The 26,544-nt window shown below is 43.2% G+C and overlaps 1 protein-coding gene across 1 annotated transcript in view; it reads left to right on the forward strand.

Moving 5' to 3' along the window:
- Positions 1–26,544, forward strand: part of CA10 (carbonic anhydrase 10) — a 432,852-nt gene that overhangs the window by 234,141 nt on the left and 172,167 nt on the right. The window lies entirely within an intron of this gene.

The following is a 26,544-nucleotide window of genomic DNA, read 5'->3' on the forward strand; positions in this document are numbered from 1 at the left end:
TACCAAAGAAAGCAGTGACAAACTCCATCTGGAGTAGTTGAGGCCATTGTTCCCAAAGATTTAACAACCAAACTCTTTGACTTCCACTTAGATTTGCCAGATCAGCTGCTTTCTCGCCTTCCTGCAACAAATAACTCTTTCCAGGGTCCTGAAACTGGCCTACTATATGACCATCCTATGAAATGATATCAAGGATCTGGAAGACAGACTCCTGTTTAAGTTCCAGATGAATTTTTATTGTTTTCTGATGATCTTAATAATGATGATACCTGAGGACTTCACCAGTAAATTCACACATAAGGAAACTGAGGCCCACAAGACCTAGTAACTCAACCTGGATCACAAATTATGCTCCCAGCAGGACCAAGACCAGAGCTCAGGGTTCCTGATCTTGCTCGAATCGATTCTCTGCATGACATTGGATTCCCTCTGATCTCCTTTCTCTGCCTTCAGACACTGTGCCTGTTTATCCAAAATGGCTTATGATTGGGTTTGTGGTTGTCAAAGGGATACACATGAGATTTCAGTGTTTTGAACTGAGATTTTCACAACCTCAATACAGATGAACTGCTAGACCTTAAGATTCTTTTATGCCTAAACTTAATACACAAACAACAGCCTCCTTTTCCATTATAATTTCTTTGTAACTTTTTCCCTTTGTATCTTATGTCTAATAACTATTTCAATTATCAAAGTCATCCTCTATCGATATATTTTGAATGTTTTCAGAAGTGGGTAAGTCTTCTCTGAAGTACTAGGTTCCTTTAAAACTGATTACTATAACTGAGATTAGCCTTTATCTTAAATTTCAGTTTTAAAACATGTATGTATATCACCTTTTCTAAAACTTTTTGTAAGGAGACTTAAGCTTCATCACTACCTTGGAATCCCTTCCTGTGATATATCTTTTTGAGAGTGATCATCAGTGTGCAGCATCAACCCTCTTGGGCAAGAACTGAGAAGGACAAGCAACTGTATAGACAGTCACATCCAACATAGTTTCCCATGGGTGGTGCTAGTGAGAGACAAGGGTCAAGCACAAGACGTCAAAATACCAGGTGGTCAGTTAAGCAGGGATCCACCAGGAAGGAAAAAAAAAGATGAAACAACTCTTTCATAAATTTGAGAAGTGGCTAAATCAAGGCTACATATCTGTGGAATGTACTACAAGGGAGGTCAGAAGATATGAGGCATATCAACAAAGGCCAGGCAGGGTTGGGCAGGGTTCATCCTGTGGAATTAAGTCAGCTCAGGACTAAGTTTTGTCACCTTACCCACCAAGTGCCTTGTGCTAGGGAGTTGGCACCCTCCTACCTGGAGGGGGGAGGGCAAGCTTAAAGCTGTAAGCACCTTCCGAGCACTAGGTCAGTTCCTTCCAGAAGGAGTACTGCAATCATGCATTTATAACCCATCAGCAGTAAAAATAATTTGAGCATAATGAAAAAAAGTAGAAGAGATTCTAGTGCTTTGTGTAAAAAAAAACCTTTAAATTCCATTTCATTAAAAATTCTTCTCTGCAGCTGGTAGCAGAGATTACCGTGGTTCACCATCTGTGCAGATTAATGTTTACTAAAAAAGAGAGAGAAAGGGAGAAAGAGCAACAGATAAGATGAATGGTTTCCAGATACAACAGAAGCCAAAGTAGAATATCCGTGACTTTTGATAAAATTTTGCATCTTACACCTGCTTTATTTGAATCTTCATAGGCTTGTTTAAGGAAAACTCAGATTTATTTATTTTTAAAAGACTGAATAATGTAAAAATTGGATCATCATCAAACTGTTAGGATTTACAGTTATGCAAGATTCACATTGGGAGCTTGTAGAATTTGTTGGAAGTAATTAAGTACCTTTGGCACTTCCCTTTTATATTTCCCTTTCTGGGAAGATTTTCCCTGGTACTTGCAACTTGGGTTCACAAGGCAGAACCTCAAATTCTGCCTTGGGGGAAACCACAGACTGCCAGGTGCCTTAGGTCTGAATCTGATCAGTTACAAAAGACAACTTGTCCATCCATCAGCTGACTCAGCTTCACTGGAGGGTTCCCTTTCAATAACTGGAGTTTCTGGTGAGCTATTAAAATAATATACATGAAGTCCTCACTTACCATCGTCAGTAGTTCTTAGAATGTGACTTGAAACAAAAGCAGATTCTCAGATTAGTCACTTCAGCGTTGGCTAAGATTGTTTTTGTTTGTTTTCTCCTCCGCCTTACAGCACAGGGCTATGAAATAAAATAAGGTATTCTAGGTTATAACAGTTATAAGTCAACTGTTTTAGTTAGATTTTTCTTTTTTTTTTTTTTTTTTTTGAATACTTGACATATGAGGAACACAAACTTTGTTTCACTTGTGTATCTCTATTAACCCTTGCATTCACCTAGGTTGTAAACACTATTGGCATTCCCATTTCTTTGTAGAGGAAACTGAGACTCAGTATGCATGTCCAAAAAACAAATGCATGTTAAAATTGATCTTTGAAATCAGATCTGTCTCCTTGTAAAGCCCATGCTTGCTCTTAACCATTACACACTACAGTCTTATTCAATAGTTAGGTTATTTCCAATTCTATCTGGGTGCTTTTAGATCCAATTTTAATATTGGGAATCTCATTTCCTTGAAAATCATGCTTTTTCCTCTCAATATGCCACGAGTCATCATTACCGGGAGCAGAGAGCATCTTACTTACTGCAATTACACTTGCTAATCAATTCTGTATCGCTGCCCAGTGTTATAAATGTCTAGTTACCTATATTCTATTGACATGTGGCCTCATTTCTTACTGAAATGGGCAGTAGTCTCAATGTTAGAGGCTCTCTTTCTAATAGCACAGGGGAGCCAAGGAAATAAGTCAATCTTATTGCCAACAAAACAGAAATAAACCATTGTAGTCATTTCTCATCCTGGAGATTCATCAGCTGAGTACAGTCCAGGTATTTCTGACTTTTAACTTCTCGATCAGAGAGACTATTTCTGAGGAGCTGTGCTTCCTATCCACATTTTCAAATTCTCTTCAATTTTTCCATTATCTAACTTTCATTAAGATATATTCAGTATCTCTTCATGGGACTTAAAGACCATTAAGTGGGGCTACATTTCTTCTAAGCTTTAAAAAATACACCTGCCAAATAACCATGTGGCTGTGTCAGAGTCACATCCCCTGAGACCCATCCCATGGCTGGCCATTCAGATGACAGGGATTGAGAAATAAATGAGCCAAAGAGGGTGTTCTCTCATTGCTTCTACAAGAGAAGCTCAGGATCATGAAGTCCGGGGTGTCCCAAGGGTCAATCCAGTTGAGGCCAGCGATGCTCATGTTAGGACTGTTAGGAAGCAATAAAGTATTAGCTTACTTGTTTATCTATGCTCTAGGTCCAGAGGAGCCTCTTGGTAGGATATGCTGAAAGCACAGTCACATCTTGTAGGAAAGACCCACAAGAGCCAGATAAGGAGGACACAGGAAAGAACTGGAGTAATGGTGGGGAATAACCATGACATGGTGGGGAAGAGAAGGGTGGTCATCTGGAGATGCTGTCATATGAGCTCCTTGAATTATGCGGACGGTGTACCAGTCTTGGGCTTCTCTGCCTGCTAGAGGGGGGCTCCTGATTTAGTGCCTCGTGGGAGATTTACTGGCTCAAATCAGAGGAGGTTTCTTTAACCAGATGGAATCAGCTTAGGATTAAGGACAGTTGAGTTGGGTTTATCGAGTACAGTCAAAAACCAGCAGGATGTGACATTGAATTTTGAAACTTTGCCTTTTTGTTCACTGGTAGTAGTCTATTCTTCTAGTTTTGCTCTTTTGATCTCTCTTGCCATTAAGTCTCCAGGGCAGAGTCAACATGGAGATGAGGGCAGCCAGACTTCTCCACTGCAGCATTTTCATATTCATCCTCTCCAGCCTTGCAGACCAGGGTTGTTTCTTATGCACAGATTGATCCAGCTTAGTCTTTCAGTGCCTGCATCGCAGTGTATGACCACTAGGGCTCGGTATTTCCTGCCCACTCTAGAAGGATGATCTTGTCATTAGCACATCTTAATAAAAATGGTTATTAGCAGAGGGGAATCTTAGACCATAGGGAGGGAGTGGAGAAGTCCCTGTTTAGTAAATTCATTCATTCAATAAATTTTCCATAAACATTTTCTTCATTCCAGGCATAAATTTAATAACTGGACATAAAGAATGAGTGAAAACAGAAAAAAAGGGCCTCCCCAGTGGCGCAGCAGTTGAGAACTGAGCTGAAAAACTGCCCACAACCTCTGCTGCATCGGTTAGATCCCCGGCCGCTGGCGAGGGTCCCACATGGCGCGACAGACCTCTCCTGCCAAGCCCGCTGCTCCCCTCAGCAGTGTACTTGGTCAGTCTGCCTGTTCTGCTCCCCGCTCTGGCTCTGGTGAATTCTCTCACCCTCCGGTGCTTCTGACTGTACCCAGTGCTTGTATAAATAAATAAATAAATCTTAAAAAAAAAAACAAAACAGGGCCTCCCCGGTGGCGCAGTGGTTGAGCACTGGGTTGTGAAGCTGCCCGCAGCCTCTGCAGCACCGGTTCGATCCCCGGCTGCTCCCCGGCCACTAGAGGAGGGTCCCGCATGGCGCGCAGACCTCTCCTGCCACCCACTGCTCCCCTCAGCAGTGTGCTTGCTCCCCTTAGCAGTGTACTTGGGTCCTTCTGCCTGCTCTGCTCCCCGCTCTGGCTCTGTTGAATTCTCTCACCCTCCCGCGTTTCTGACTGTACCCAGTGCTTGTATAAATAAATAAATAGATAAATAAATAAATAAATAAATAAATAAATAAATCTTAAAAAAAAAAAAACAGAGAGAAAGTCATGCCTTCATGGAGCATACAGTCTAGTGAGAAGAGACAAGCAAGCAGATAGGCAGGTTCTGGTGTATGCAGATGGTGACTGTCATGGAGAAAAATAAAGCTTGGAGTTGAGGTGAGCAGGGAAATAAGTGAGATATTTTAGGAAGTGATGTAGGGGTCCTCTGGGTGTTTCTATTCAGTAGAAAGAACTAAGAGGGAAAATACTTCTGTCCAACTTCATCTCCTTGCCTCCTCGATACTGTGTTCCTCAGGCCAAGAAAATGTGCCTTCTTAAGAACTGGCACCCCAACACAACATCTGACACACACTAGGTACTCAATAATTGTTTGTTGAACCAAGCTATACTCCTCAGACCTCTCTCAAGAGCTAATGTGCCCCTTGACACCTGGAATATCAGTTTGCTTTAACAGCTCCACCCGCAAGCCTTAGCTTGACAGGCAGTAAGCACCGAGCCTGCAGGTTGCTTATTGATTTGACTAATAATAAGTAATGGAGTGGCAACTGAAGTGACATTAATATAATGTGGAGGGGAATGAACACCAGGATTGCAGTGTTCTCATGCATCAAGGCACCTCTGCTACTGAGAGAGAGTTTGATTTTCTTGCTCTGTGTTTTCTGTCTCACTTCCACGGCACTCAGCACTGCAAAATCCCATTGAAAAGGTGTGAAAGGCAAAGGCACACTTTTAAGGAGGAACTCAAAGTCTGTTTCACAGTAGTAGGATGATGATAGTGAAAAGGCTGTGACGAAAACAGGAGAAAGTAGAGGAAGAAATGGAATAAGGAGGTGTGAGGTTTCGAATGCCGGAAATAAATCTACCCCTCCCCCAAAAAAAAGGTAATTGGCCAACTCTCCTTCCATTGGATTAAAGACAATAGCCTAGTCTTGATTTTTATTATACATTTGGTTAGTTACCCAGCCAGTGCTTACTGAGCACCTAGCATGCAGAGTACCAATCACTAAGGACACATAGACTCTGTCCCTGTGTCATGAAGCACTTATCTGGTCTTTGTCTCTGGTTCCTGGGAGGTAACCACTAAACCCTGTGAATTTCCTGAGTGATAGGAGTGTTTTGTTATTATTAGGAACTCCTTGGACAACACATATGACTTTTGTGCTAACAAGATGACTCAAGGTGAGTTCCCAGAGAGTTGATGTGAGTGTGGTGTCCATCCCAGAAAAGCCAGCATTGTGGTTAGAGGGTTGGAACTATGAGTCCAACTCTGGAGAAGGGAGAGAGGCTGGAAATCGAGTTAATCCATGTAGCCAATGAGGCCATCAATCATGCAGGCCTAGCGAGGACCCAATGAAAACTCTGGACACCGAGCTTGGCTGAGCTTCCCTGGTCTGCTGTATTCTGTGTGTTGTCTGACATGGAGGTGCCACAGGGTGATGAAGTGGAAGGTGATGGAAGGTTTCATTTCGAACCCTCACAGACCTTCCCTGTGTGTCTCTTCCTTTGGCTAGTCCTACACTAATCATAAGTGTAGTGCTTTCCCAAGCCTTGTAAGTTATCTTAGTGAATTACCAAGCCTCAGAGATTCTCTGGGGGAGCCTTGAATTTGTAGCCAGCTGGTCAGAAGTGAGGGTGGCCCAGGGGACCCTAAACTTGTGGCTGGTATCTGAAGTAAAGGCAGTCCTGGAATGACTATTCTCTTAACTGTGAAATTTAGCTAATTCCAGGTAGTCCCTTAAGTACCTCCGAATCTAGCTAGTGATAAAAAGGAAAGTTGCATTCACAATGTAGTGAGAAAGTTGTTTGCTAGCAAATATAGGCTTAGTCATGAGAACATAAGTTAAATGCCATCTAGTCTACCAGGAATAATCAGAGGTGGTCTTCTGGACAAGGGAATTTGAGCTGAATCCAAGCACAAATAACAGTTTAAAAAGCAAGTCAGGGACAAAGAAAACATCAGCATATGAACAACTTTCAGAATCTTCCTTGTATCACCTAAATTAATAAGAATAATGCTAGTAATAGCAACAGTTAGTAGTAGCTACGGTTAGTAGCAACAACTAAAATCTCTTAGACTATTTTATGTTAACAAATGCTTTAGTTGCCCACAAGTTTGTTAGGAAGGTGATGTTGGAATTTCTATTTTCCAGTGAAGAACTGAGATTTAGGTATATAATTTAGCCAAGTCACACGACTAGTAAGTTGCGTATCTTTACATAACACTTTGGTTTCTCTTATGGACTGACTGAATGTGTTCCTTCCAAACTTTAAGGATTTTTTTTTTTAGTATTTTGTTTTGTAGAAGAACTGGGGTATAGGCCAGAGGTACAGGGGGTGAGAGGATGAACCAGAGACAGAGTGGGGATCAGAACAGGTGGATGTACTGAAATACTCTAAGGGGAGCATCAGACAAGACAGGAGAGGTCTGCTGCACCACATGTGGTTTAGCAGTAGTGGTGTTAGCACTGAGACTTAAGCCCTAGGCCACCAGGGAGGCCCCTCCTTCCAAACTCTTATGCTGAAGTACTATCTTCCAGTCTGATGGTATTTGAAGACAAGGTCTTTGGGAGCTAATTAAGGTTAGATGAAGACAGGGAAATGGGGCCTTAAGGATTGAATCAGTACCCTCATAAAAGGCAACAGAGATCTTGCTCTTATCAGAATCCCACCATGCTGCTAATCCTACCTGGGACTCCCGGCCTCCAGAACTGTGAGATAATAAAATTCCATTATATAAGCCCCCCAAGTCTATTGTATTTGGTTATGGCAGCCCAAGTCAACTAAGATGTTTCTGAACTCAGAACTCTTATACATATTATTGCACTGTATTTCCTTTGGAAAGAGCACCCTAAACTCTGAAAAATATCAGTGTAAATCATCCTGTCTCCTCTAGGGAGTAATGGGAACACCTGAAAAAGGCAGCAAATGCTAGGGTGAGGCAAAAAAGTATGGAGTCAGTCCTATTGCAGGCTGGTCCTTTCTAAAATCTCTCTCATCTGAATGAATGGAGCTGCAAAACTCTATGTAATATGTTTTTGCTTACTGAACTAGTCACTAAAGAATCAGTGCAAGAAGGGATCTCCCTGCCTGACTCTAGATTGCTACAGTCCTCTTATTTAAGCTTGCCCACCTTTCTATGTTTCTGATACCTCCCTCATTAGATAAGATCTTCAGAATATTTTCAAGGACTTGAAAACATCCTTTGAGTGTTTTATACTCATTGGTCCTGGTTCTGCCTATGAGAGAATTAAGGATGAAGTCACATCAAGCCCAAGAGGGGAACTGTTGTATCTGGTGAATCTTGGAGTTCTGGTTTGGATGCTTTCTAGCCTTGTGGAGTCCATTACTATTTGTTTTAAGAGTCATGGTTTTGGAGTTCTTTCCTGATGTAGCCTTTGTAGTGATGCATCTTCCACTGTGACTCATATACATAAGTAATCTTTTATTCAACTCTTATTTTCCATGCATGCATTCATTGTTCACATTAGATTTCTTTTATGTAAATCAAGTCCCCCGAAATGAAGAAACAAAGCAAAGCCAGATTAATTGGCTAATTTTCAAAGGCTTATTCTACATTGATTGCAACTTTTTTTCCATGAATTTTTTATTATGTTCTCTCTTTGCTATGCCAAGAGTCGCCTTTGAAATAACAGCGTGTAAAGTGGGTATATAACAACTTGACCCAAATCATCTCATTTTTTAAAAAGCACACACATAGTGACCTCTTTCTCATTTCTCACATCAGTGGGTTTGAATTATAATAGAGATGGGGCAAAGAGCTCTTCTGCAGGTGTTTTCTTCTAATCTTATGTCTTTGTAATCTGATATTTTGCATCTATCCAACTTTTTCTTCCTCTCTCTCTCTCATTTCCCATTATTTTCCCAAATTTCCTATTTTAACCCATGAATTTAGAAAGTATAGACTGAAATGAGAGGATTAAGTAGCAATGAATTTAAAGGGCCTATAGCAACCAACTCCATTGCCACTCAAAGCCCTTCTAATAGCCCACCAGATATCTCCCTTTGCTTGGTCACCTCATCTGATGGGGAACTCACTGCTTTTCCAGGCAGTAAACCTTTGGATAACTCTCACTTTTATACAATTCCTGTGGATCTTAACCAAAAATTACTCTCTGTGATTTTATCAGCCCTTGTTTGACCTCTTGGACCACACAACACATCCCTTATTTTTCATTCATCATCTTGTTCAGAACTTTGAAGATAATTGAAGAGACTTGTCTTGTTCCTCTACACTCCTTTCAAGCCTTCTATTCTCTGAGCTAAAGTGAATGCCAGTAGTCTTCTTTTATTTCTGCTAATTTTATTTCTGCTAATTTTGCATAGCAATAACCAAAAAGAGATATGGCTACCAATTTTGTTTTTCTCAACTTCCAAGTATTTCCTTTACTATGCTTAAAGTAGTGTTCTGCCCAGGTGCATGTATGCAGCACATGCGCTCGCACTCTCGCTCTCTCTCTCACTTTCTCTCTTTCTTTCTCTCTCTCTCTCTCTCTCTCTCTCTCTCTCTCTCTCTCACACACACACACACACACACACACACTTACCTGCTAGATGTAATCTGCTAGATGCTTTAGATGGTACTTCATCTAATATTCCCCATTGTTCTGTGAGACAGACATACGCCGCCACAATCCCAGCATGTAGCTTCCAGGTGATCTGGCTAAATGAATTATGGAGAATATTCAGGCATAAATAGTTGCTGTGGCTCCTAAATTATCTCTGTCAAATATCTGTTGTCTCTTAGGGGCTTTCACCAGACAACTGGGCACTTGTGTCTTGATTGAAAAGAAACACTGTTAGTTCTCACTGGTAGGCATTTTAGATAGCAAAGTGGCACATCTGTCAGAGCCCATCCAGGAGACAGAAACCAACCAAGTATTTTAACAGAGAAGATTTAACGTAAAGGATGGTTAACCCAGTGCTAAGTGTCTGAAACACAGAGATAACATCAAGGTATCAGAGAGATAACAACTGCAGGGAGCAGATGCTATTTCTAGAAGGGGAAAAAAAAAAGAATATTAAAACCTAAAAACTTGGCTAATATAGCTGAAACTCAGTGAGACCTCTGAGAAGGGTAAGTGTAAGTGGGGAGGAGTAAGTCAAGTGCCTAGTGCAATACTTCTTAGTTTCATACTCAGTCTTTCTTTTTTTCCCCAAATTTTGCTTGGCCAATAATAGTATCTATCCATAAAGGGAACCCACACCCTGACAGAGTCCTGGCTAGTGCTGGTGTCTCTGAGGTGTCGCCATGAGGCTGGTTCTGTAAAGCTGGGAAAGCTGCAGACTGGACTCCTTTGCTGTTGCAGAGAGAACTGCTGCTGCTGGAGTGAAAATAGGAGGCAGCAGCATTGCTAGGACACCAGGTGGATAGAAAGATGTCAGTCTGGTCTCTCGGTCTCCCCTTGCGCCCTCTGCCGGCAGAACCTGGTATGGCTCCCACTGGCAAAGAAAAGTGATTTGTAGGGTCTTAGCTCCAGCATCACAAAAGTATGGAAAACTGGGTTGGAAACTACCAGGCCATTGCTTCATACATGGATGGAAAGTGTTTCATGTTAAATTTTTTCTTTTTTTAAGATTTATTTATTTATTTATTTATTTATTTATTTATACAAGCACTGGGTACAGTCAGAAGCACAGGAGGGTGAGAGAATCCACCAGAGCCAGAGCGGGGAGCAGAGCAGGCAGACTGACGAAATACACTGCTGAGGGGAGCAGCGGGCGAGACAGGAGAGGTCTGTCGCGCCGTGTGGGACCCTCGCCGGTGGCCGGGGATCGAACCGGCGCTGCAGAGGCCGCAGGCAGCTTCGCAGCCCAGCGCTCAACCGCTGCGCCACCAGGGGAGGCCCTCATGTTGAATTTTTCAAAGAGTAAAGTGTCTGTTTTAGTTTACTAGGAAGTCAGCACAATACAGCCCACAAGTAGTAGGAATGAGGACGAGTAAATCAAGAGCCCAGTGCAATACTTCTTAGTTTCATTCTCTGTCTCTTTCTTTTTTTCCCCCAAATTTCAACCCACCAGGATGACTGTTGCTGGGACTTGTATGGTAAATGATATTTTAATGGGGGAGAGAAATCAGTAGTGCCATGCTGTCATTGGCATATATTTTAGTAAAAGTCTATAGTATGTTTCTCCTGCCTGGAAAACAGCCTAAGAGGTGGAGGAAGCCTGCTTCTGCCACTCCTCCAAGTTCAGGGTCACTGAGGTCAGGGAGCAGAGGGCAAAGGGCATCTTCCCTCCCTATCTCTCAGAGCTGTGAGTGTGGACAGTGGACCACCAGCCTCCACCAGTCAGTTCTTTCCTTCAGATACTTATTCTTGTAGACGTGCAGCATGAAGTGGCAGGCCCACCTCCACCAAGGCTCATCAGCACGCACAGCACACGGCTGGCCCGCTCTCCAAAGCAATGCGTGTAGTCCAACTTCCAGCCACTCAATTTACCGAGTGTTTCAGGGAAAGAAAACAAAGAGAATGCAGCAAATGAGGCCTCTAGGACTTGTGAGGCAGAGAGAATTGCCAATCTGGCCTTGCTTGAGCCTCTCCCTAATGGGATGTTTCTAAATAAGAAGGACTAATTTCATGGGGTCAGTGCTGGGTCCTGTAAAAGCACCTACCATTTAAAAATTAATGTTTGATGAGTGCTAAGCCCAAAGTATCTTAGGAGACCAGGAAAGAAAGGGTTTCCAGGAATGGGATTTGGAAAAGAGCATCAGGATGAAATGGGATATGTCTGTAAGGAAGAAGAAAAATGTAAAGAAGTTCAAGTCTAATAAATCAGAAGTAAGTGCACCTTCTCTCTCTGACACACTCCCCTTCCACATACCTGGAGCACTCTCCTCTGTGTTCAGCTTTGTGCCTCTTCTTTATCCACCGCCACTTCTCTGATTTTGAGTAAGAAATACAAAATTTATTTTAAGTGTATCCTGATATTCTTCAACTGCAGAAACCCTCGGAAGTTTTAATATAAGGGCTGATCACACAATGACAGTCCTGATTACCAAAAGTGAAAATAAGTAGCATTATGATAGAATACTATTCAGCAACAAAGATGAAATACCACCAGTGATAGTAAAAAGAAGGTGCTTGAGGAAATTATATACAGTTAAGCAAGTCAGAAAGATAAAGACAGATATTACACGGTTTCACATATATTAGTAAAATAAGCAATCATAGCAGAAGACTTGACCAAGCAAAATAGTTACAAACCAATGGGCATCAGACTTGAAGGGATGTTTCTGAGGGAGGAAGGTGGATAAGAGAAATAAAGGGCCACAAGAGATAATGATTGGAAAAGAATAAAGGTGGGGATGACCATAGATAGGCAAGCTAAAAATAAAGACAAGTAATAACAAACGGCATTTATGTAGTTCTTTACAGTTTATAATGCTCTTTTGCCTTGTATCCTTCAGTCTTCACAAAAACCCTGGGAAATAATTTTGTTTCCCTCTTTCGAATGAGAACACTGAGGCTGGTGGAATTCCTGTGACTTGGCCAGGATGGTGTCATCTACAGGGAACCGGGCCGGCGCTTGAGCTCTCCTGGCTGCAGTGCCTCCTGCCGCCCAGGGATCCGTGTGAGATGCCCCATGAGCTGTCACCTGCCTCACTAGGTTGGGGAGTCCCCAACTATGTTTCCACACCTGGCCCAGAGTGTATCGCAAAAATTCTTCTAGGCCAAATGATTCTAGTATGAGGGGCCAGGGAATCAAGTGTGGCACCTGAGGAGGAGCTGATGCCCTGGTGCAGGATGCTGGCCATTTCCAGGGGTCCCACCTTCACCCTGACAGCGGAGGCCAGGTAGGGGAGTGAAGCTTGCCTTCAATGAAGGAAAACAGGAAGAATTCATTTTAATTCTCTTAGAAAAGTCATTACAGATACTATGGAAAGCAGTATGGACACTCCTCAAAATATTAAAAATAGAACTGCTGAGATCCAGCAGTGCCACTTCTGGTAGATACGCAAGGGAAATGAAATCAGGATCTCGAAGAGATACTTGCATTTCCATGTTCACTACAGCATTATTCACAATAATCGAGAGAGGGGAACCATCTAAATCTGTCAATGGATGAATGGATTAACAAATTTTCAGAGAGAGAGGAGTATGACTCAGCTTTTATGAGAAGGGAAATTCTCCCATTTACAAGGATGAACCTGGAGGACATTGTACTTTCTAAAATGAGCCAGACACAGAAAGGCAAATACTTCATGATCTCACTTATATATGAAATATAAAATAACCCAAGTCATAGAAGCAGAGAGTAGAGTGGTCATGTCACAATGGACCAGATTGGAGAGGAAGAGGAAGGCAGGGGACATGAGCTGTTGATCACAGAGTTGAGATACATGAGCTCTGGACATGTATGTTCAGCCCATGACAAGACTTAACACCACCATGCCATGTACTTGAAATGTGCTAAGTCTTCTCAACATACACACGTGCAAACACACACACAACAATAGTTATGAGAAGACTATGGATAAATTACTTATTTTGATGATGGTGATATTTTATTTTCCAGTTTTATTGAGATATAATTGACATCCAGCACTGTATAAGTTCAAGGTATAGAGCATAAGGATTTGCCTTTACATATATTGTGAAATGATTACCACAGTCAGTTTAGTTAACATCTACCATCTCATATGCATATAAAAAAAAAGACAAAAAAGGTTGTTTTTCCAGGTAATGAGAACTCTCAGGATTTACTGTCTTAACAACTTTCAAATGTAGATTATGGATCTTTTCACAGTGTATATGTCATCCACACCCTCAAGTTATATACCTTAAATACATACAAATTTTGTACATCAAAGGTATTTTAGTAAAGTTGTTAGGAAAAGTAAACAATTACAGCAGGGACCATGGTCAAGAAATTTCATTCTACCACAAGTCCAGAACCCTGCTTGATGCAGAAGAAATAGTAATCAACCCTTATACCTACCATTTGCAGATCACTTACTATGCATTTAACACGTCTCATTTAATCCCCACCTATAGGGGACACCCCATTACTGGCCCATTTTGCAGGTGAGGCTAAGGGACTGTTCCCGCAGGGATTAAAGGCAGCTGTAGGATTTAAGTTCCCTCTGACTCCAGGCCCCGTCCGCTCCATTGCAGTCTCACATGACCTGGACTTGATGTCTGCCCATAACTTCCCATCACCAGCCACAGAAATTATTTCAATATGATGTCTCTCTGGTGAGTTTGCCCAAATGTGCTGGCCATCGCGATTTACCGCCTTCCAGCAGAGGCAGGGACCACAGCACACTGGAGCCAAGCGTTTTAATAATTTCCGGTCCCAGCAGTTATAAAAATGTAACTGTTGCCACCGGTTCAAAGAATTAAAATATGGCAAGGTAGAAAGAGCTCTTAAAGTCAGCTTTTAGAACTATGGCTTTGCCCTTGTAAACAACTTTTATATACCCCTTTTCGAGCGTGTATAATGAAATGACTAACATTTTCAGCTGTACCCAGAGCTATTACACAGCAGCTGAATGTTTTGTAGCTGGAAAACTGTTGAGGAAAATGCTGAAAATTGGTGGAAGGGGCAGGACTCCTGGTCTGCAAGGGCACTATTACCCCACTGTCCCTGCACAAAGCAAAACAAGGTCAGAGCACCAGGTAAGCCCAGCCGTGCCTGTTCAGAGTGAAACAAAGCTCTTGCCAGCACGTTTTACTTCTGCTTCTAATGCCTATGACTCTTCGTGCCTGCTCACTAAAATAGAACATTTGGTTGTCTTTATTTTTAATCTTCCCCTAAAGGGAACTACAAGCTGAGATTCCCAGTGTCCACCGAGAATCCAGAAAGTTACCCGAGTTGCATTTCCGATGGAGGCTCTCAGAGAGATTGTTGAGTCATTTCTTTCCTCCTCTGTTTTGTAATTTACATAATAGTATCATTATACTTGCAGGTCACAGTTATGAATATTCAGGAAAAGACAATATAAGTTTACTGAGCCTTTTCCCATGAATTCTAGAAGGTGGGCCTCAGCAGATTGAGTAATGGGGGCTAATGAGAAACAAGTTGCTCATCTTATTTTGACACTGGCTGTGCTAAAAATGAGTATTTTCAAAGAGAAGGCTCTCCCCAGAGTCAGAAGGGCTGTTAGTAGGCTCGCCCCTGCAGACTGGACCAGAAATCATAAAATTATTAAAACAGAACATGGTGCCTCTGTCACCTGCTGTCTCTTATGTCATTCGGGTCATAAAGACAGACTGTTCAATTCTCAGCCCTTTCATGGGTATGGGGGGCAAATGTGGGACTGTTGGTGTTCCCCCAAATACAACAGGAGCTTTTTGCTAGAATATGAGAAGAAAGCAAAGTCATCGGCAACCCAGCCATATCATGGCAGGTAAATTCAGTGAGATGGTTACCTGGACCAGCGTATTGGACAGTACCTGAGGAAGCTACACTAGGGGCTCAAAGGCCCTGCTGATGAGGCTGCTTCTCAGCCTGGGCTCCTTTGTTAAGTATAGAGAAAACCAGGCATGTGGCAGAAGGTGTGTGCACAGGGGGAGGAAGCAGCCTCTAGTAGTGATGATTTTGTTTTCACGCCTTGTTCTCCCGCCTCAGAACCTCTGTTTGCTCATCTGTAAAAATGCAACCAATAACCCATACTCAAGTGATGGTAAGGGGGGGATTGTCCCCGTAATCCCCATGGGGAAACGCCTGGCTCAGGAAATGGTGCTTGTTGGTATCACTGTTCTCACGGAGTGTGTGCTCTAGTGAAGAACAGTGGTGGTTTTGATTCCTGTGGAGGATACTACTTTTAATCCTTGATTTTCTAAATTGTTGTGTCATTTCCCTCCTCAAATGGATCACCCTACATTACATATGGGCTAACATAGCTCTGGTGTCTCTGTCTTGTCTTTCTGTCTCTCCCTCCTTGCTCCATCTCTTAGCACACACATGCACTTGTGAAAACCGTGGCCAAGGCCTGCCACTTGCAACCGTTATTCTGCACCCCAAACTTGGCTGCTGCTGCCTCTCTCACTTTGAATGCCAAATCCTGCTTCCTCCCCCTGCTGACCCTGCTGTCACCCTGATCTACACTCTACCCTCCTCCATGGAGCCTTCCCAAGCCCTCTCATTCCAGTTACGTTCCCATTGCTCTGAGTAACCGTCTCTGGGTCTCTCTCCACACAGGAGCCTATAATAAGGGGATCAAGACATTTTCTCTCTTCCCCCACAAGAATGTGAGGAAACCCCCAGCCCAGCAGCTGTGACTTCTTCACCTTTGCGTCCTCCCAGTTGTGCACCAAATCAGTGCACGTTGAGTTGAGTTGAAGTTTAGTGCTGTGCTGCCCCTACTGCTATTCTGAAATTTCTAGTTGTGATTCGTGTGTCTTGTCATCATTTTCATGCTCTGTGACCCCCACTTACTGTACAACTCACAGTTCTTTTCTATTAAGCATTTCTAAGCTCCTTGTGATCTCATGCAAAGCCTGCAGGGATTTGGGGAGGTGCTGCTGTTGTCATTGTTATACTGAAATGTGTCTCTCATCTGTTTTTGTCTGGGTGACACCTTAAGTAACTAGAATTACACTGGGAAGCCAACTGAAACAAGAGTTTGGAATGCAGATGTCCCTCCACTGCTGCTTCATGGGATGCAGGGGAAATCTCAAATACATGAGGGTTGGAGCTACTTGGGGAACACCTTGTACTGCGTGTTAGTTCCCCTGCAGGTATAGAAAGCTCGGGCAGTCTGCATCTCCCAAGGGCCAAGTCCCTGTCTCCTGAAGCTCTGGAAAGTCCAGTTCCCTGCTCCCAGCTCATTTTCAGTTTAACCCTTGCATGCTTGCCCTGAGCGTAGATTCATACTTGTCCAGAACCAAAAAAGCCTCATTATTTCCTCTCTCAGCCCCTCCTGCAGCCAGAGTAACTGAGATCCAAAGGTGAACTTGCCAGTCCATGTACTGTGGATAATTAGGGAGAAAAGTGGGGCCAGGACAAGAGTCCTCCAGCCCTAAGTACACTGCTGTTCTTCTACGCCCTGTGGCCTCTTCCCACTCGGGGATCACTCACTTGGGGATCACTTACTTGGTCTACCTTTTGACATTTTAAGAGTCCACTTAAGGAAGTAGTCACACCTCTTTGTGATGACTACCTCTATTTACTTCAAGTCTCGCCCATTTTCTTTGTTATTAAATGCTGCAGCTCCAGCAATGAGGGAGGAAGAAACTGACCCGGCCTCCTACCTCAAACGTCACCTGCCAGACAGAAGCCACCTGCATGAACACCTGTGGGTGACTCTCAGAATCCCTTGTGGTCGGGGCCCCGGACGCCTCATCATACACATGCCATCTTTGTTTCTTTGCATTTCCTTTCTTCCTTATGTTGATGGTGGTGCCAGGGCATGAGGAGGGCCTAGAATTTCTTTGGTCATTTATCCCTAGGTAGACTACACGATAGTTCACATCTTAGCCTCCTACAAGTGAGACATGTCTCACAGTCAATGACGTGTGATAGTCTAATTGCTGGCATTTTTCTCTCTTAAGTGATGCCTATTACAATCTCACCATTGTGGAGTTAAAATATATATGCTAGTTCAAATTTTACAAAGTGCTTTCCCATCTAACACAGCTAACATATACAGCATGGCTCTGTGTGGCAGACACTGTGGGCTTGGGGGGTTGCACCTAATTATTTATCCCCTCCTCAGAATAACTCTTCTTGCTTGCATTGCTCCCCATCTCATTGAGGAAATTAAAGCAGGTTTTGCAAAGTCACAAAGAGTAGGCTACAAAGCCCCATGGCCAGCGGTTTCAATACACAGTCTCTCCTCCTGCTAGGGTCTGCTGTCCTCTTCCCCAAATGGATGGCAAGATGGGTACTGAAAGTGACCTTGGGCAAGTCCGCAACCTTTCTGTGTCTCTGTTTCCTCATCTGTAAAATGAGGGTAAAATTGCATCTTCCCACAGGCAGTTGTCCCTGATCTGGCCCACACGGGGGGTTCAGGAAATGTGAGTGACTGACCAGATCCACTGTGGAGTCACTTAGCTAAGGGTCAGCCCCCAGCCCTGCACATCAGGTCTCAGCCCTGTGCCCAGCACCCTGCCCTGTGCCCAACACCCCCAAGACTGTGCCTCATCTTCTACGATGGTAGGAGGGGAGCCACAGACTCGATGCCTCTGCATTCTAGAACCCCCCTCTACAGCCCTGGGATGACAGCCTCGGCAGTGTGTCTTCTTCAGGTGCCACTGTTACGAGGAAGTCACCCCTTCGCCAACCACTGACTTGTCCAGTCTCCCCAGACCAAGGGCAGCTTCCCATGAAATAAGCCCCTAGAAACTATACACACCGGTACTAATAACCCCAAGAAGCATATTGCCTGCTGCACATTTAAAACCTGCACAGAAATGCAGCTCTCTCTCCCCTGAGGAGGCACTTCCAGGCACTGCTCATATTGCCTGCTGCCCACATCTAATCCTTTGCACTATGAGTGACCAGAGAGAGACAGTCTGATCTCACTGAAAATTAACAATGCCCAGCAGGATAACGCTACAGCTGCCCTGCCCTGTGAGCTCAATTCCCTGGGGCTGGGCCCCTGGTACTGGACTGTAGGCTGGTCGGAGTAACGTCCGTAGGCAGGACAATGAAAGAAAACTGCCACTGAGTAAGCTGACTGATAGTCTCTGCAGAATCCTGGTGGGGAGAGGGTGCCTCTCATCCACAGCCAAGTGCATGGGACTGGAGGGTATCTGAAGTGTATTTGCGGTGAAGTGCACAGAAGGAGCTAGAAAGTAGGTCACTCTTGTCAGGAAGGCCGAAGTGGACACAGAACTAACAGGAGTGAGGAACCTGAGGGTGAAGAATGGACAGGGGACAGGCTGGAGAAAATGCACCAGGAGGTCACCTGGCAAAGCAGGGCCCTGTGTTGTCCAGTGTGGGCAGCCCACATCTGCTAAAAAGGCCCTCTGGGACAGACACCCCAAGAAGCAGCACCCCAGCACCTGCAGTGGGGCCATGTCCAGGCAGGGACAGAGGCTGAGCTCTGGCTGTGACCAACTGACCAGCTGATCTCTGGGCACGCAGAATGGCTGGAGGAGCCCCAGCTCTGGGTGGCAACCCCAAAGCTTCCAGCATTATTAGTGTGTGGCAATATTTCACACTCCCACTCTCCCCCTGGCAGTTTCTATGGGTTTAATGTACAGTTAAATATCATCAGAACCTATTTAATATTCGCTTTTTTATTAAACAACTAATGTATTAGTATTCAGGCTAATGTCTTGCAGTAAAGCAGACTCAGACTGTATTGAGTATCCGCTTTCAATTTTTTCCAAGGACAAATGATAAAGCTCCCTAAATAAGATTTCCAAATAGGATACTTTCTCATTTAAATAAAACAGGTGAGGCAAATCAGGATTTCTAAATTAAAAATCTGGAAAGCCCTTATTCTCTTCAGAATAAAGGAAATGGGGAACATCTGAATTATATAAATAGCATGATTTAGGAGAAGTAAATTTAAAAAGCAGTAGTAAATAGCTAAACTGGGTGGACCACCTACTTTGTGACAGACATCTTACTATGCAAATCAAAAACCTCATCTTGGGCCTCCCCGGTGGCGCAGCCATTGAGCACTGGGTTGCGAAGCTGCGGTTCAATCCCCGGCTGCTCCCCGGCCACCGGAGGAGGGTCCCACATGGCGCGCAGACCTCTCCTGCCGCCCGCTGCTCCCCTCAGCAGTGTACTTTGGTCCTTCTGCCTGCTCTGCTCCCCGCTCTGGCTCTGGTGAATTCTCTCACCCTCCCGCACTTCTGACTGTACCCAGTGCTTGTATAAATAGATAGATAGATAGATAGATAGATAGATAGATAGATAGATAGATAGATAGATAGATAGATAGATAGATAGATAGATAAATCTTTAAAATAAAAAACCTCATCTTACTTAATTTAACCTTATAGGGGAGAGAAGAGCACAGTGGAATGTGACAGAGGATGTTGGATGTTGTGATGGGAAAGCTATGGTGCCTACACCAGAGGGGAGAAATCCTATACTGTGAAAATATTAACAAGGGTGTTTGAAAAAAATTTTAAAGATCATTAAGAAAAAATAATGTAACCTTCTCAACAACTCTCTATGAGTTGTAGTACTCTCATTGCCAGGGAGTAGAACTCAGACTCAAAGTTCCAATAGGTTCCCTAATACAACCCAGCACTTGAGAGGATTCAGTCTAAACCCTTCAGTCTAAACCCTTCCAGAGCCAGTCTAAACCCTTCCAGTCTAAACTGATTCCAGAGCCCAAGTGTTCAACCCTGCACTCGGAATTTAGAATCAGACCTGTATTTGAATTTCAACTGTGTGACTTTGGGCAAGTGACTTAGCCTCTCTGAGTCTGTAATCTGCAGTGTTCCCTACCTTAATTTCTGTGATGATTAAATTAAATATATGTGTATCTGGTGCTAAAATGAAACTCTCACTGGCATAGCTTTACAACTTAAAACATTGTTGCCCTAATTACTAAGTAATTGAGTTTTTTTTTTTTTTTGTCTTAAATTTCTCTGGCAATTAGTCCCCTCTACTCATCACTACACTGTGGATACCCCAGACAAGCCCCACCTCCTCCCTTGTAGTTCAGTGAAGCTGGAACCTGGTGAATGGGACTGGACTGTGGTCATGGATGAGGGCACGCCCGTCCCCTACTGTCCTCTAGGCATGGACAACCACAGGGCTGCGTCATCTCACCCTGCAAGGCTGGAAGGCTGCCTTATGCTGGGTCCTGGGTAGACGGGGTTTCCTTTTATTTCTTATACTTAATGGTGTGACCCATAGAAGAAGAGTAGATTAAAAAATAATAATAATAACACCTTTCAAGTAGGAATCTTTGTTAAGTATGGATTTCTGGCTGGCAGCCAGATAGAAAACTCTTCATTAATTTCAATCAAAATAAAAGGATATGAATTGGAACTAAGAGTAGAAAGTTTAACAAAATCTAAACCTTTTACTAAGACTTTTTTTATTTTTATTTTCTTGGTTTTTTATTTATATATATTTTACATCATTGTTCATTTTTAAAGAATATTTACTTACCTCCCCTTCAGGTGAAGTCCCCAAAGAATTTCCTTCACCAATGCACCCCTGTACCATCACCACAGTCCCCTGTGCTCCTCCCACCCTCCCTGTTATCCCTCTCCCTCCTCTTCCCCTGCAGGATGTCTCTGGCTTATAATTGTCTGTTTGTTTTTGTTTTGTTATTATTTTTTCCCTGGCCCCTTATTTGTTTCCCCTATATTCCTCCTATAAGTAAAACCATCCAGTATTTTTCATTTTCCTTCTGGCTTATTTCACTGAGCATAATTCCTTCTAGCTCCATCCATGTTGCTGTGAATGGCATGAGTTTATCTTTTTTGATTGCTGAATAGTATTCCATTGTGTATATAGACCGCATCTTCTTGATCCATCATCTATTTTTGGGCATTTGGGGTGTTTCCAGATTTTACCTATTGTAAATAGTGCTGCAGTAAACATAAGATATTGTTAAGAGGTAGCATTGGCTCAGTTTTTCCAATCTTTGACAGAAAAGAATAGATGAGACATGATCAAAAGGACTCAGAACTTTGTTGAGTGATTATTTCAACAAATACTTACCAAGGGCCCAGTATTCTCAGTGTACTGGGAGAATATTGATAGATGGATAAGTGGATGCAATCCTTGCCTTCTAGAAGCTTCCAGTCTAGTTTGGAAAACTGACCCTAAATGTGGAATTTTAAAATGGTAAAATAACAAAATAATACCCAAAAACATTGGTTGAGCACTTACTGCGTGCCTTCTAAGTACTGGAATGTATTAATTCAGTTCATCCTCAAAACAACCTATGAGATATCTATTTCTCTTATTTCCATTTACAGGAGGTACACTGAGGTAGGATTCCCCAGCCTGACTCTGGCAGAGTGGATGTGAGCTCAGGTTTGCCTAGCTCTATCCAGGAGTGGGGCTGCTGTGTCACAGAGCTGCAGGGGACACCGTGTACATTGCAGATTACAGGATGTGAACTAGTGCAGATGTGACCTATGATGCTTTATCCAATCTGGATGATAGCGAGGTGGCTGTTAGTATACTCTTCAGAACCAGGGACATTGCAGTTTGGAGGACTTTGATGCCATCTCCAAGGTCATATCTCTAATAAGTGGCAATGCTGAGTCTTAGAACAGGATCTGCTTCCTCTAAGCATCACACTCTGTCTAGATTCCATGCTGCCTCTACTTTGTTCTTCAGTGGCTACTACAGGAGCACAGGAATAGGCAGTTGGCATAGCCAGGTCTAGAGGCATGGCTGGGCAGGCACGGGGAGAAGAAACAGCATGCTCCTTACTCTGTGGGATTTCCCACAGGATTGCCATAACCTGTCCTGTCAACCTGTCCTTGAAGCATTTCTTCAGGGCCATGGTTCAGCACAAAGTCATTTTCAAAGACCCCGATTTGGCATTTCTCCTAGAGAAGTCAGCCCATTTGTAACTGTCTTGTGGAAATGGACTTGAAAATGAACTACTCAAAGCCCATGTTCAACTTGTATATTGAGTATTGATGTGAAGAAACACACTAGTCCCATCCTTTACGTGACTGAACCCCAGGCATATCAGCCACCATGTGATCTTACTGCCCTTTTCCCAGATGGTTTTCTAGAGCTCCCACTGTACCACATGGGCCCTCCCTTCTGTGCAGGGTAGCGCCTTCATTCCTCTCATCACTGCAAACACCCTGCGAGAAGCATACCAGACATAGTCAGCTGAACCTGGGTTTGCCATCTTCTCTCACTGGCTCAGCAAATATTTATTGAGCACTTTTAATGTGTTGGACACCTTTCTAAGAACTAACAGTGCAGTGATTTCATATGGCTTGCATCCAGGGCAGTCTCTGCTGCTTCTATATCCTCACTTATGCTACTGGGTGTCAGTGTTCCCATCTGTGAAATGGGGACAGTAGACTCTGCCCCATAGCTTTGTGCAGAGGCTGAAGTGAGATAATGGACACAATGTGCTTAAGCAGCGACCTGGTCCACTGCAGGTGATCCAAAATGGTAGTGTCCTTATCCTCCTGCCAACCTGTAAAATGAGCATGGCCAGACCTGCCTTTGCCACATGGATCCTTCTGAGGCGGTGACTGTATTTGCTTGATTCTGTGTAAGTTTGATGGATTGTTCCAAGTCTGTTTGACCAGCATGGGTTAAAGCAATGAAGTGGTTCTCCGTGTTCCTCTGCTTTATATACATTATGGCTTTGTATATGGAACCATAAAACTCAGGACAGATTTATATACACCCCATACTGCATATTTTTATAGAAATGTTTTGCCAGGCACCTGTAATACACTGATATATGTGAGCAGTTTTCTAAAGTTTATTTCTCATAGATCTCTCTCCAATTGCATGTGAAGTGACATTTTATAGTTTAACTTTTGTTTTCATGACACAGCCCCCATTTGCATCTGAGCTAGAGCACTCAGAGCTTCCCTGCTCACAGCACATGTCTTTTCCTGTCCTTGAAGCATTTCTTCAGGCCCTCAATTCTTCAAGAAGCTATTACTAAAGACCCCAGTTTGGCATCTCTCCTAGAGAAGTCAATCCATTTGTCAGAGTCTTGTGGAAATGGACTTGAATTATTCAAATCCCATATCCAACTCACTTGTGGGGTGTTGACGCGAAGAAACACACTGGTCCCATCCTTTGTGTGACCTGAACCCAGCCTCCATGAGGTCTGATTGTCTCTTTCCCAAATGGTTTCCTTTGCCTCCAGTTAACTCACATTTTCTGACCAGCGCTTCCATTCAGTTCTGAAACAAAAGTGAAAAGAAAGGAAATGTACATCTATGTACCGAGTATCTCTGTGAGCCAGACTCTACAAAGCACTTTGCAGGTCCATAATCTCACTAAAGACCTATGCATTTGGGGGTATTAACCTTATTAGAGGAGCTAGTTTCACAAAGATTAAGTAAATTGACCAAGGTCATACAGCTAATAAGTGGTAGAACCAAGTTTCACGTTCAGATCTGTTGACTACCCGGTCTGGTTCTTCCCATTGTGACAACCCACCAGCATCCAAGGCAAACAAAGACTCCAGGTGGCAGTGTACTTTCTCATCTTCATCTTCTTATAAGAATTCATGAGTTTGCACATGTTGTGAACATTAATTTATGGAGCGTGTATTATATGTTGCATTTAAAGTAGTGACACTAGTGTGAATTCCAAGAGGATTTCTCAGTCCCTTATCCTGTAACTGTGTGTTTTTTACTAGGAAATACTGACCCACCAAGCAGGGACAATGCTGTTCCTGAGGCCCCTGTTGTATTTGGTATATTCTGTAGGCCTGGCACATATAGAGGGCGGGTGCTCTCTGAATATTTTGGAAGGAGTCATGAGTGGACTCATTTACCACACCCCTAAAGAACATGTGGCATTTTCTTTATGTATCTTTGTTATGTACCTTTGTGTATCTGTGTGTGTCCTGTCACTTTGTGTGTCCCCAGTGCCTGGCACAACACCTGGCAGAGGTCGGGGGCATGTTCAACGAGCACAGGAATGAAAGGAAAGTTAGCGTAAAGCCAATTTAGGCACAATTAGAAACACTCACAGAGCATCAGAGGTGCAGCCCGTGCCAGGACTGGGGTGAAGGACATGAGGCACAAGCCTCAGGTGCACAATTTAAGAGACATTTAAATGAGCTTAGTAATCAAGATATATAACATTTTAATGCAATATTTTAAATAATCAAAATAGGATCCAGCAGAGGAGGTGTGAGGGTAAGGCAATGTGGTCTATCATCCAAGCGAAGAGCCAGCTCCTGCCTTCAGGAATCTAATCTTTTTCATCCTGAGATTTTTCTTTCATTAATTTTGCTTATGCATTCACCCCCGCCTGCTTCACTGCAGCTATATTCTACTGAAACCCAGGACTGCAGCCATTATAAGAACAGCGTGACTTCCTGTGCCATGTCACTGCTGCCAGCGAGACCACAAGCATTAACACTGCTGACAACCAGAAGATGCATTCCAACCTCCGAGACTTTATAATGCAAAAATAATACAGTGCATCTTGGAGTGCAATAAAATGCATTATTATCATATCCCAAGTGGCCATCGCATTGAAAAAAAATAAGGTTGGGAAGGTTCTACCTAGGTTGCACTGAAATGACAGACGTAAGAGAGTTTTGGCATTCTGGATGTCTCTAGGTGTCCAGAAGATCATTCACTCTCCCTGTCCAGCTTGATGAAAGCTGATGTGATTCCTATGAGGAGGTAAACTTTAAATTATCAGGAAAGCAGAGGATGTTTAGGAAAGAGACTGCCTCGTTTGCACTCTGGAGAGATTTCCCCAAGAGAGAAAAGATTACAGTATGAGTTGTCTGACTGTATTATTCTTGGATGGGTTAAGAATTTTATCTACCTACAAAATTATTTGGAGCCACGGATTATGGAGGAAGGACTGTGCAGTGCAGCTGACTTGAGACGAAGAATCAATCAATTCTCTCTCTCTCTCTCTCTCTCTCTCTCTCTCTCTCTCTCTCTCTCTCTCTCTCTCTGCAGCCCCCAGTTAAAGTAAACCTGAGCTGAGCTGCAGATTCCCTGGCTGGCATCCAGAATCTCATAGAATGTCCCCACTTTATTATATGATAGTAAACAGTCACCTGATACACCTACCATCCCAGGCAATTATGAGCACAACTCATTAATTACATTCCAAAATATTACATTAAAATTTACTTCAATTTAAAATATACATAATGATACATTGATCCAAAGCCAGCCATTGGCTTCCTGATCATTTTAGGAAATGGTCACAAAACATAAAACAGCTGAGTCTGCCTCCCCCTCATTTACTTTTTTTTTTAATCATATCTCCCAAGCACAGACACAAATCAGCCTTATGTTGTAATCAAGGCTCACCAGCATTTTACCTGGGTGATTTGCTTAAAAAAACTTGGAATTCTGCCTTGTGCTCTATTTTACCAAAAGCCTATCATCTGACCATTATACATAATGCTGCAGTGAACATGAAATGTATAAATTCCAAATCAACTGAGGAGTAAACAAAAAAATATATTTTTATTTCTGTTCCGTGTTCAGGGCAATTAGAGATTCATGTGGAGGGCAGAGTCTGGACACGCATGGCCCAGGCTTGTGTCCATCTCTGCCTCTTACTGTGCCTCAGTTTCTTTATTTATAACAAGGAGATAACAACAGCTACCTCTTTAGGTTGTTATGAGAATCTAGTGAACTAATGTTTGTAAAGCACTTAGAACCCTGCATAGCACCTGGTGTTCAAGATCAGCTGGCACTTCTGACCACAGGCAGCCCCAGGGCGGGATTTCCACACACAGATGAGCATCAACCTGTAGAGTTGAACCCAAATAAATGGCTTTTTTTCTCCTGTTTTTTTCTCCTCCTCCTTTACCATTGGAAGCGATCGCCTTGACGGTGCTATATGATGGTTTCCATACAAATCCAAGTGACAAGCCAACCTGCAGACAAATGGATTCTAGAATAAAAAACACTTGGCAAGTTCACCTCATCTCCTTTTGGTCCCTACTAAACTTTGTACATTTCCACGATTGCCCCCCTACCCCTGACAGTATGTGTAAATGATCTTACGGTTCATCATCTTGATAGATACTGATGTTACTCACCCCTTGTCTGCCCAGGACCTGGCATCCTGTGCCCATGCATGGCAGGTACTTGATAAATCATTTGAGCCCAACAATGCGCAGTGCCCGGCTCTGTGTCACACCCTGTGGTCAGCATTTCCACTCTGCTC

This window comes from Talpa occidentalis, unplaced genomic scaffold, assembly GCF_014898055.3.
Source record: "Talpa occidentalis isolate TD23 unplaced genomic scaffold, MPIMG_talOcc4v2.1 talOcc4.7, whole genome shotgun sequence".
Taxonomy (NCBI): Eukaryota; Metazoa; Chordata; class Mammalia; order Eulipotyphla; family Talpidae; genus Talpa; species Talpa occidentalis.